Source organism: Galleria mellonella, unplaced genomic scaffold (assembly GCF_026898425.1).
Source record: "Galleria mellonella isolate WM207_F2 unplaced genomic scaffold, CSIRO_AGI_GalMel_v1 utg36, whole genome shotgun sequence".
NCBI classification, from domain to species: Eukaryota; Metazoa; Arthropoda; class Insecta; order Lepidoptera; family Pyralidae; genus Galleria; species Galleria mellonella.
This window is the reverse complement of record NW_026442086.1, coordinates 2,713,122-2,725,859: the sequence shown is the minus strand read 5'-3', so window position 1 is coordinate 2,725,859 and position 12,738 is coordinate 2,713,122. Positions and strand designations below refer to the sequence as shown.

The 12,738-nt window shown below is 31.5% G+C and overlaps 1 protein-coding gene across 2 annotated transcripts in view; it reads left to right on the top strand.

The window, feature by feature from the left end:
* LOC113520648 (G protein-coupled receptor kinase 1) overlaps positions 1-12,738 on the top strand; it is a 57,228-nt gene that overhangs the window by 28,631 nt on the left and 15,859 nt on the right. The window lies entirely within an intron of this gene.

The window sequence follows — 12,738 nt, the reverse complement described above, 5'->3', positions numbered from 1 at the left end:
AAGTTCTCGGTTAAATATATATAGTTATGTAGAAAACGTCCACGATACCTGGAACTGTCCTCTGTTTATATTTTTTGTGACTACAATACGAGATTATGTCACCAACTCTGAACAGTTTTTAATTTTATTGCAATCAATTGGTGGTCTCATATAAATTTTGGAAGTCTCTCTTTGCGGAGCAAAAACTGCTTGTAACGAAGCAAAATGTATTTAAAGGTACACGATTCTATGTAAAAATGTGAACAATGGCATTAATTGAATTATGCATTTATGAAATTGGAGTATTTCTTTGCAGACCAAAAAATACTTAATAAAAATTATAGTTTAGACAATCTGACAATTTCAATACAACTAATGCAAAGTAGTAAAATCTTTCGCTTGAAAGTCAGGAAGGATTTACGATTGACAATGCGTACTTGACATGTGATGTAGAAGACGACTACAGCCTATACTTTTAATAGCTATGAATGATTGAATTTGACTGAAGTAGTCTTAATACCATTTTATGTCTAGTTCATCTCTTACATGTACATATACAAACGCGTATAAATTTATTGAGTCAATTCATATGTGCGTGTGAACCTTGTGTTTTCGTGAACGAAGCATTAGTTTATTTATACGGCTAGTAGATAACTAATAGGCGAACGCAATGGGACTTCAATGGATGACACTTGAAGGCATTCAAGAGTTTATGCTCTCCATGATATTGTAGATTGGTGTTAAAAAAAAACAGATTTCTTCAAGATATATGTAATTTATAAATTATCATCTTGTAACAGTATTATAGACATAGGGATTAGGGAGTAGGACTGAGGCACAGGTAGGCTCAGTGGAGATAGAGAATGAGTGTGGTTAAATTGAAATTAGTGTGACCTAAAATATGTTAAAAGTTGTAGTTAAAATATGTTAGTCGTAATTATTTACCAGAGGGAGACTGTACAAAAATACCTCTGTCCCGTTGGTGTTTCAACCGTGTAGCAGTTGTGTTTGCATGGCTGTTTCGCTTTGAAGGATGGGATATGTCAATGAATTTATAAGGTACAGAGGTATACCACCTTAGTCCCCAGGAATGGCAACGCATAAGTCGGAAGAGTATCTTGGATGGTTCTATAGACGACGGTTACCACTTTCCATCAGGTGACCTATCAGCTTATTTGCTATTCTAAATTGCATAAAAAACATTACATTTATATTACAAAAACACTTGTGCTTTTTCCACTTTGGCTTATCATTTTACTCGTATTGTCCATTAGTCTCTTTGAATTATTTGTCAGATAAATGGTTACGGATTCATTTAAAAATCATACTGTACTGTTGTAGGTATGTAGTATTGTAGTGGTATTCTATGATTTTTGAGTTTAATAGAGTTTCAGTAGGGACCATTTACCGACATTTCTTGCTAGTAAATATTTACGTAATTCATCTACTTACAAACAAGACTTTGTTGGAAGGGACTTAACAGGTTTCGGAACTGGAGTGGATATAACACGCTCATATCGTTAACATCGCGCCATTTACGCTTCGTTTAGAACAAAGGAAATGCGATTTAACCACAATAAAACCCCGCACAAAACGTTTTATACGTCACGTGTTTCATATTTTCTCGAAGCGGTTTTCGACACGAAAAATTTCAAATGTTTATAAAAAACTATTTCAAACTCTTGTAAATTTAATAAATTTATTTACAATTATAATCTAAAATATAAAACAGTAACTTTTACTGGTTACCAAAATGAAAAGGTTTATAATTCGATTGGCTGATTGTTAATTATTCATAAATAATATTCTTACAATTAGCAGGGTTTAGTTCTGTGTCGATTCCTTATAATTTTTATCACGATTTAAATTGCTGTTTATTTTTGGAAAATCTTGATTTTCGTACAAAATAAACTGTGCTGATTTAACTTACATTTTTTCTTTATTTTGACGGAAAGTAGTCACTTTTCAAGCAGGCGTGTATATTTTTTTTATTCTGTGACACTGTAGTCTGATATATCTGTTTACAACAAATCATTCCCAGATTATACTATTTGTCATCAGTCGCGTATCAATTGTCAGAAAGATAATAACTACAAATAAATATGATATTGTTATCACGGCACTATTTATAATTACGAATGAAGTAATGAATGTTCGATCAAATAAAAATTTTAATTATACCTATAGGTTTTTGAAATTGCTAGCAATTCAAATGGGATTGTCAATATGAAGATTTGTTATTTTTAAATAAAATATAATAATTATTTTATTATTAAACGTAAATAGGCTATTTGTGATTTCTGGAAACCATCTTAAACAAGTAGTGTGTAGGTGTTTTAGATATGTTTTTAGTTATTTACTAGTCTAAATTATCTGTCATTGATTTAGACAGTCAATGACAGATGTTTACTTCCATATTATGTTATCATATATTCCAGATCGTTTTCGATCACGTAATAGTAGTTAAAGTATGATAATTCTTTGGGGGTTTTTTATGTATATATATATATATATATATATATATATATATATATATATATATATATATATATATATATCTTCAAGAATGCCTAATTTCTAAATAATTTTGAAGTTATTAGATTATATAGTAAACTATCTATTCATATTCTACAGCAAGGTAATTCTACAACGTCAACTTGTAACATTCTGGTATTTAGTTTATAAAACAGTAAATGGCGCCTACGTCAGCCGTAGACATACGAATGATGTACAAAAGAATTGTAGAGTTCACACAGTTGACATAATTTTTTTTAAAATGTATCATGAGTTAAATGCGGTTAAAATTTATGCTCCAATTAATATATCACGCTCATTTTCTTATAATTTTGCAATATTGGTTGTAAACATAATTAATTTTCGTATGATAGTAGTAGTAGTGGTGTAGACGATAGATGTTTCGTTTATAAATATTATATATTCTATACAATAAAATTAATGCTGTGTGCAAAGAAAAACAAATTCTTAACATATCGTATAAAAATTTTGGGCAATTGACAACTGCTTGGGAACTTTGAAGTCGATTAAAAAAGAGTTGGTCGTATTGATTTACACTGAAGGTATTCAATGTCATTCCTAAAGTAATTATATTGGAAATGTGTTTATTATATATAATCATCACTTTATTTATGTATCCAATTGTATATTTAATGGCAACAGATATTGTATTATTTTTTCATTTAACTTATTAGAGAGTGACGTCATGTCTCATAATATCATGTATATATCTAATCCATTTTCATGCAGTAGGTATAGATACGAATCTATTATACTCTATAAATTTTCCAATAGATAATCTACTACTTCAGTTATATGAAGATCAATGAGGATAAAATCTCGAGTTTCAAGGATAAAAAAGTTCCCAACTATAGAAAACGATGCTGAGTGCAACTTTGTGTTAGTAATGAAAATGCTTCAGTGCTTTGAATTCCCAATGAATATATTTATTCAATTCAATGAAATAACTAATATTTTCATTATGTGCACATTATTATTATAAAATATGACTAAAATAAACTCAATGTTGACTTATTATATCTAAATTAAATATATGGTATAGAAAAATGTAGGTAATATTTCTTTATTGCACTCTCTTAGTAAAAATAGGTAATCTAAAAGATTAATACTCTCGGGTTGGTCCCGTACAAAACATTCAGATAATTTTTTTTCACAAAAGAAAATATGTGTTGTTGTTGCTAATGTCGCGGTAATCAAAGTTAAAGCGAAAACATTAGCGTTATAACGAAGCGCCTCTTAACACGTTATAACCCATCTTATATGTCACATCTATCTTATTACCTATATTGTTTCAGAATTCATTGAGCGTAAAATTCTGAACAACCTGCCAAAGTATTTGTTTGAAATCAATAAATAAAAAATTTTGATAATGTTTACCTTTTTTCACTTTCGGTATTTTACTATCCTTAGTAGGTAAGTATAACAATATTCGTTATAATACAAAATTAGTCGATAACCTACACCGATTGCATTTCGTTCAAGATGCACCTTCAATAGGTACCATCCATCCACCACCACCATAGGATCCACTTTCATAGGTAAAACGATATAAAGATAAATACATATTATCCTCTTTTCCTTCCATTATTTTGTAGGAACTGATGTATAAAATGTACGGGTTTGGTTCAAAAAGTAGGGAATAAGTGTCTTTTACCAACCTTTACGCCGCGACCCTTACGGGGTAGCTAGATAGAAGCTAGTACTAAACTTTTCATTATATAAAATCAGTTCCGGAGTGTTGTTTTTTGTCTCAGATTGCACAGTCTACTCATATTCATAACAGTCGAGCCTTGATTCTCTCTCGGTACTTTAGTCCACTTCGCAGCGTATATATTTCGTTATTTGTTCGACATTTATTCCATCATCGTTTATTATGATATTATCCATTAACAACTTGATCTGTAAGGTAACGGGTTAAAAATACTTCACCCAGGTGAATTAGACCACTTTGTTTACTTTTCTAAATCGGAAACATCTGCCGTTTCACAAGTATGAATGTGTCTAAAAATTACGATTATTGCTATTTATTTTAAGATCTTTGTGATGTCGATATCACCACCCAGAACCAAAATATATAATATGTATTTTTTAATGTCGTCGTTTTTCTTTATTTTTCAATGTCCTTGCTATACTCGTATTTGTTTTCTAAGTACTAGAACTTTTCGCTTTATTGTTGGTATACGAAACTTTAAAAATCTTACTGAGTTTATTACTTAAATTGTAAATGTGAAAGTTTGTGAGTTTATTTCTTAAAACACGATAGACTGCTGAACAGATTTAAATGAAAATGTACAAACTGATAAACATTAATTAACATACATAATTCTAAAACTATTCCACTAACACGTTCGTTAAAATCAAAAGTGCATCTTCTGTCTTACTAAACTTATGTGGTACGCATATGCTATCCACTGGTGATTAAAGGTTTATTTCACTCTAGATTTGCTGAAAAAGAACCTTTATAAAATAAAGTTTGGCTATCGTATATATCTTTATTTAAAATCATTTATAATAATATCTTTGTGCTTTATAAAGTACAAATAAATTCTGGTTACACTATAGAGCAAGTTTTGCACAATCGATTATGAAATAAAAATGTAATATTTTAAATTGCTTGTAAACATTTTCATTTATCTAAAAATGTATGTTGCTATTTAAAGCGTCGTTAAATTAAATACTCTGTTTACCTATTTTTAGTAACACGATAATAATATAAACCAACACTGAGTCGTATTTCAACTCTGCATTTTCAGCATTCTACACTGATTTGTAACAATTTCGAATTGAATTAAAATGGCACGGATTACTTAAAATTTCTGTTATTTCTACGAAGCATATTTATTTATTACAGTATAATATAATTGTGTGCCATTAAGTAATACATGTATGACCTGACAACATAATAACAACTTATTCTATATTTTTCGGAACAAAAATTAGTGATGTTATAAATGGGAAAGTGAGTTTGTTTATTTGTTTGCTATTTTTGCGGCGCTTTAACGGTATAACAAATCATCATAAAAGCATGAGCATACATATATTATTTGAAGTGAATAAGGGAATAATCTACATTTAATCCTGGTGATAGACCAGGTTAAAAAATACCCTATTTAACCGCGTGACCAAGATATATCTATTATATATCTTCGTCGCGCGGACGAAGCCGCAGCTAAAGACTAATGAATCTATAAACAATAGCTATGTAATTAAAAAGTCTCTAAATAGACATCTTTTAGAGTTTTATAATCTAGTAATAATTACGAACGTTTAATATCAATTATAGTTCTTGTTGGAAAAAATATTCATGCTACGAAAATATGCAAGATGAAATGCTTTGACCATGTTCGACCCCAATTAAGGGAACGGGCGAGGAGGTTAGTTGTACGGGGTTATATTTTGAATTTTTATTGTTTTGTTAAGGATTACAAGATTTTTATTGCTGAGACCTTAATAATAACACGAGAAGTCATGCCGCACAAAGAATAACCAGTAATTGAATCTGTAGATAGGGCAACGCGGATGTAAATGACTTTTCCCTGACGAGGAATAGTCGTAAAGCGGAGAGCCAGCGGCTAGCAAGCAGTAAATGTATATTACTCATCTCTAGAGTAAATATCGACGCTTCACTGTTGAATACAGAAGAAATCTGAATTGTCTCAAAATAGGTTGAGGAAAGAACTTCAGTGCGCAAACTCAGTAGATAAAGGAGTCTGTCCATTATATCGTGTCATACCGTAATTGTGCTGTGTAATCGTACTAAGCACAGAAAAGACATGACCGAGATTACTAATGGCCACTGAAACGCTCGAAATACTTTCATCTCTATAGGGTGCATGGTTACTTACTCAATTGACCAACAGGTTGGGGGTCCAAGTAAATTAAATTTTTAATTTAATTTAGTTCTTCAGAGCCAAATATATTGTCATCGTGTAATTGTTCTTGGTCTAGTTTTAACAAATAATGTTCTTGTCTGATGACAAGGTATGGTATGCGCAATACAAATCTCAGATTCCATTTGCTTCTGTTTCGACACACCTCTATCTATATATAAACTTGTTTATGCATCTATATTATGCTTGCTTGTTATTTTATAAACTACTGTAGCCTTATTTCATACTCAGTACTTCGTATACTCGTACTTGGCGTGAAGCTCACTTTATTTTTCATACCAATCGCCGTCTGCGTCTTTGTGTTTATACTGTAAGGAATTCGTTTAGAAATAACACGATTTATTTCTTGACTTACGCGGCTGATAACCGTAAACACTTCATATTAAAATTGAATGTTTCGTAAGGCACTCGAGTTATTTTAAAATAAACTAATTATAAATGGATATATGCCGTGTGGTCCCGGCAACGAATAGGCCACCCTCTCCTTTCCCGTGTGTGTCGTAAGAGGCGCTAAGGGAGGGCGAAGAATAGGCAGCAGCGTCCCTATTAAAATATCTCCTAAGTCTAACTACAGTTGCCAATCCGCCTGCCAAGCGTGGCAATTACTCGCAAAACTTCCTAAAGGGGAGGCTTATGTTCAGCAGTGGACAGTTAAAAGAGCTTTGATCTATTATTTTAATGTAAATTTTGTTGACTGCTTTGATCATCGCACAGCAAAAACTACCAGGTCTAGAAATTTGGAATTTTTCACAGAATTTGATACTCGTAATATCTGCGATACTCAATTTTGGGTGCGTTTTTTAGGTTCATACCGTAGTCCATGCGGGCAAAGCTGAGAAAAAGTCGAACCAGAACAAATTTCATATGCATTGAAACTGTAAATTAAATTATCTTCTTTTTCCACTTATACACTTGATTCTTTATTAATTGGCATCTAGATATTTTTTAATCCTTTCAAATTATTGTACTAGGTGCAGTGTGATAGTGTAGTAAGTAGATGACTCCTATCCTCAATAAGCTTATGTTAAAATTTCGTGTCGTTATCAGCATCTGATCTACGCCAACAATTTTTTATGAGATATAATTACTACGACTTATAATTACTTACGAGTATAATTATGTGAGGAAATCAAAACTAAAGATTAAAATAGGTGCACTTTAAGGCACATAATTTCTAAGAAGATGGGTAAACAAATGTATATAAAAAAACATTGCAGCTTATACCTAAGCAATTTCTTTCAGATTATCTTTTCATTTTTAGGAAATAATCTTCAAGAAATCCTTCTCGAATTTCAGATTTTCATAGGGAATTTATATCTGATCTCTAAGGTATGTCATGACAAATACATTTCAAAGTAAATTTGTCAAATTATTAAAACTTTTCATGTTTAGTTTCTATAAACTACTTATATAACAATAATTTCAGTACCTATCTACTGAAATTATTGTTTTGTTTAGACTATTTAATTGGTGAAGGTATAATTTATTAAACTTCGTGAACATAATACATAATTTTTGGTTTCGCGTAATACAGTATGAAGAAATTAATTAAGTAGCTGGTAGCAAGCTGTGGTTTTAGCTTAGATTAGTAACTATAGAATCAGATAGGATATTGATTGCAATTTGCTTTGATGCAGTACAATACAGTGGTCTAGATAATATACGTATAACTTATACACGATATGCGATCGCATCGCGGACATAAACGATACTCGACCAATTGGACTGAAACGAATTGGATCGCCCTCGATATCGTTTCCGTACGATACTTTTAATTTTTGTAGTAACATGAATATGAAATGTTCTAATATAATTAGATACCTAACGTTATAATATCAAGATTAAACAGAAATCATCAAACTTTACATAATCTGTATTTGCGTTAGGTTTTTTACGGGATAAGAAGAGAGAATCGAATGTCAAGGGTCTTGTTTACGGAACTTGCAGCTCAGTGCTCACTTTTCCACTACATTCATTTTCATTTCATTATCTTTGCTACATGTTTGACTTTCTCTTCTATATTTCCGGTTACGTTTTCTGTTACCGAATGCGGCATCATAAATATATCATAATTTCATTCATTATATTCTCACAATTGATTTCCTTCGACTTATCCGTTGTGTATTCATTTCCCTTCTATTGAATTCATATCCAATATTCAAACCAATTTCCACTACTTGTTCCAACTTCTTTTAACTTCCAAACACGGAGTTAACCGTGATTCTAATATTTTTTCTTTCATCATTCAGTTAGTCAGTTGCCAGTAGTTGTCACGCTTACCAAGCGGTTTGGTAAATCACAGTTAGGATTTGGTTACGTTTTAAGAGGGGCGCTGCTGCCCATCCTTTGACCATTAAATTCTCGTCCGACAACCGCGAGAAAGGAAGTAGTGGCCCATTCTATGCCGGGACTACACGGCAGTTTTTTTTCATTGCTGTTATTTTCTTCACAGTTAACTTTAGTTACTTATAACTTACCTATAAACTGTATAGAGTTTTGTGACAAACTAAATATTTTGAAATACCAATATGATGTAACTGTCTGGATTTTGTCAACGAACAGTGTAAATCGCTGGAGATAGAAAATTGAAATCCTATTATAGTATTATTATAAATGCGAAAGTTTGTAAAATTGGACGTTTGTTACTCTTTCATGCAAAAAGTACTGAACAGATTTTAATAAAATTTGGTACACGGATAGATTTTATACTAACTTAGGATATTGATTCACGTGGACGAAGGCACCGGGTACAATAGTGACGAATATATCTTTTTAAAAAGGACCTTTTTTTGCTATATGTAATTGACTACTAAGGATTTCAAGAAATTACCATGAAAATGGAAGATCGCTGTTTTATGTTTCCATCGCAATTTTAGAGCCGTCTAAGGATAGACGACTGTGTGGCCGAAGTCGCAGTAAATAGCTAGTTCCAAAGTAGCTAGTAGTAAAGAGTATGAAAAATACGATATTCAAAGACATAATAATTATAAAAATACATTGAATTTGTGAAAGCGAATAAAATGTATTATTCGTTATCCACGTAACAAGTAATATTTTATTCCTCGTGACCCAAAAGGCTTCCCGTAAACTTTAACAAGGCCAACTGTATCCAAAGCAAAGTTTCTAAAACGAGAAACTGTCTGTTACTACATTTATATTATTACGTAGTCAAGTTTTGGCATGAATTTTCTTTCACCATGGCCTCGTTTTGGAACTTTATGTTGTGTGGTGCCTAATAAATGTTTTTATTTTATGTTTACGGACAAGCAAACTCGGGTTTATAGCGAGCAGGCTGTGGTTGACAAATTTCATCGATATTGAATTATGAGTTCGTCGAGAATCGATCCTCTTTTATAGATAAACGTTGACAAGGTATATCAGTCTTGAATTGTCTATCCTTACTTTTTGATTGAAAATCTTTCGCACAAACAGATCTAACACTAATAATTTTTATTGCCCACAATGATGATATCATTAGAGCTGTTCTGTTGCCAAATAACCGACTTTCTTTTTTTTATTTTAGAAACTGGACTTTTAATATTGTCCATTGAATGCTCACTATTTGATAAATAAGTCTATAATATTTATCGTTGAGTTCAATAAATCATAGAACTTTTATTGGCATGTTTTAGCAGAATTGAAAGGCGTGCAGTGTTCGTGTGACTCATGAGCATATTTTTTAAATTCATGTTCAATTCGAGCAATGTTCAAAACTAGTTATGTTTTAGTATGTTACAGTCAAATCTTGCAAGTATAAAGTCAGTATCCATTACTATTAACCAGAGTTGACTGCAATTTGGTTCAGATTAATATCGGTCTATATAAACACAATTACAATAATGGTCGAATCACAGTCAAAGATTATCACAGGATTTCCGTTGTCCTTGTTACCTGTTTTGTCAGTAAACTGAATTTTTAACACTATCAAATTGTTCATGGAACTTACAATAATTTTATAAATATATTAATATCTATTTAAATTGTTTATAGTTTTTTACTTAGACATTTCTAATATATTATCAGAATTGTCAATTATAAATTGATTTATTTTTCAATTTCATAACGTCGTATTGTGAAAGAGTAAAATGACGCTACACCGATTATGTGACTCGCATCGTACATAAAGTTTTAATGCACTTTAGTTAATTTTGTTCAACGTAGCAGCTTATCTTTTATGTGCGGTCGTCTGGTGTACGGGTGGGCGCCGCGTCGTCTGTCTTACAAATAACTCCACGGAATCGTGGTTATCTTCACCCTGACACGCCTCCTAGTGGGCGGACTACCGAACTGTTATTAGTGTATACAAACTTTTAAAGGGACCCACTACTTATAATACTTATCGAAGCCCGATGAGAAAGTGCACATGTGTTAGCTTTATTCTATATTGAAACTCACTTGTATTTTATTACCTTTTAACACAACATTATCTATTTCATAACATATTTATCAGAGATTATTTTTAAGAGCACTCCATAATCAATCAGTTTTAAAACGGTGTAGAGAATTATAGAATTACATTGTCACAGTCGCTGAACTTGAGTTTTATAGTTATTGCAGACTATAATTTTTTTATTTACTGCAATATATTAAATTTCAACATTTAAGTTTTACGGTATATCGTTTTGCACACAAAGTGTTTACAGTTGTATCACACATAAAATATCCGTATTACAGTTCTGTTGATCTCGAGTTTGTTTAGTTTTTTTACGATGTCTTTGAAGATAACGTGAAACAAAAATTTATCCTATTAATGTAAATATTCAGCACTGGACATAATGGCTGAGCTGATGATGAATGTAAATGTGAAAGTTTGTGAAGTTATTTTATATAACTTGGAATAGCAACGAGTTGACGGTAGACATTCTTAATAGCCTTTCTTAATAGACCATAGACATTCTTAATAGCCCTTGGTGTGCTGCTGCTCATCTTGGTGGTGACATTGCCTCACCTTCTAATGGTTGTTGGATTTGATTTGCACAATAAAACACGTGTGTTTATAAGTATCTTTATTTGTATGTGTATTATTAACTCTATTGTTAAAAGTTTTTTAAGCATACATTTTATTTTAATGTAATAATTGTCGGTTTAACTTACGTGTAATTAGGTCGAAAAAAGCTGGACTAGTTTCGGAATCAATTGGTTTTTTGGATCTAATTACACGTAAGCTGAACTGGTAGATATTACATTAAAATGTATTATTTATGTATTAAAAATAAGTATGTTTATCTTTGTATGAGATTCATATACATGACTTTGATATATAGGATCCTATTTAAATGATAGTTTAATAATTTATTGCTATTAATAAGTTCATAAATGTATTAGTTCTGATTAAAAATAGGAAACAACCAGGTATACACATGTGTTTCGTTTTCGTTGTCGTATACGGAACACTAAAGATGTAACGTTTGTTCTATAATTTGGCCGTTATATGTATAAGGAGATAAGGGACGTAATCATTATTAACGCTTGAAGGAATTTTACCATACATTGTGAACGGCGGTAATCGATATAATCCGGTCGAATGTACGAATCACACGCCCACCGATCAAACAAAGGGAATGAATGCACTAGTAGTTCCGTGCAGTTAAATATTTCCGTAAGCCATTTATACGTCCCGAAGTATCCACGTTTTATTGCTATTAATGCTATTTTGCATACCGCACTGTTATTAAGCTATATTCGACGTTGCTGAGCAGTGTAGATTACTGTTTGGAATCTGTTTAGGTAAATGATTGGCTTAGTGTTTCTCCTATTCAAAACAATTCATGTGATGGTAATTTTGGTTGTTACATGCAGTTGTGCTAACAGTGTGTTAATAGAGTCATAAAATTATATTACATTAGCGTTAAGAAGCTGTATTCTGTTTACTTGGTCGTGTTTGGGTTTGAAGTTACAGGGTACGGAGGCGAAACACCTTAGTATTTTTCCATCGGTTGAGATGTCGCCTTTTTTGCCATTCCTATTTCCATTTCCCTTGCCTCTTTTAGGAATATTTGACATTTTGTTCTATTTTGTGGATATAATCGAAACAAATTCCAATCATTATGATTGTGTACTACAAATAAATTTGACTACTATTGTCACAAAATTCATTATTTTGATTAAAGAACTAAATTATTGAACTGATTTTGTTAAAATATCTATGGGATCAATCTGTAAGTATATCCTTTTAGATAAAAAAGTATTGTTCAAATTGGTTTAGAACTGTCAGAGTTATGAGGTACCAAACAAAAAAATACAACATAATTAAGAATCTCCTTCTTTTTGAAGTCCGGTGAAAAGAACCAATAATGTGTGGCACACATTGAATTGATGATGATAATGATGATGT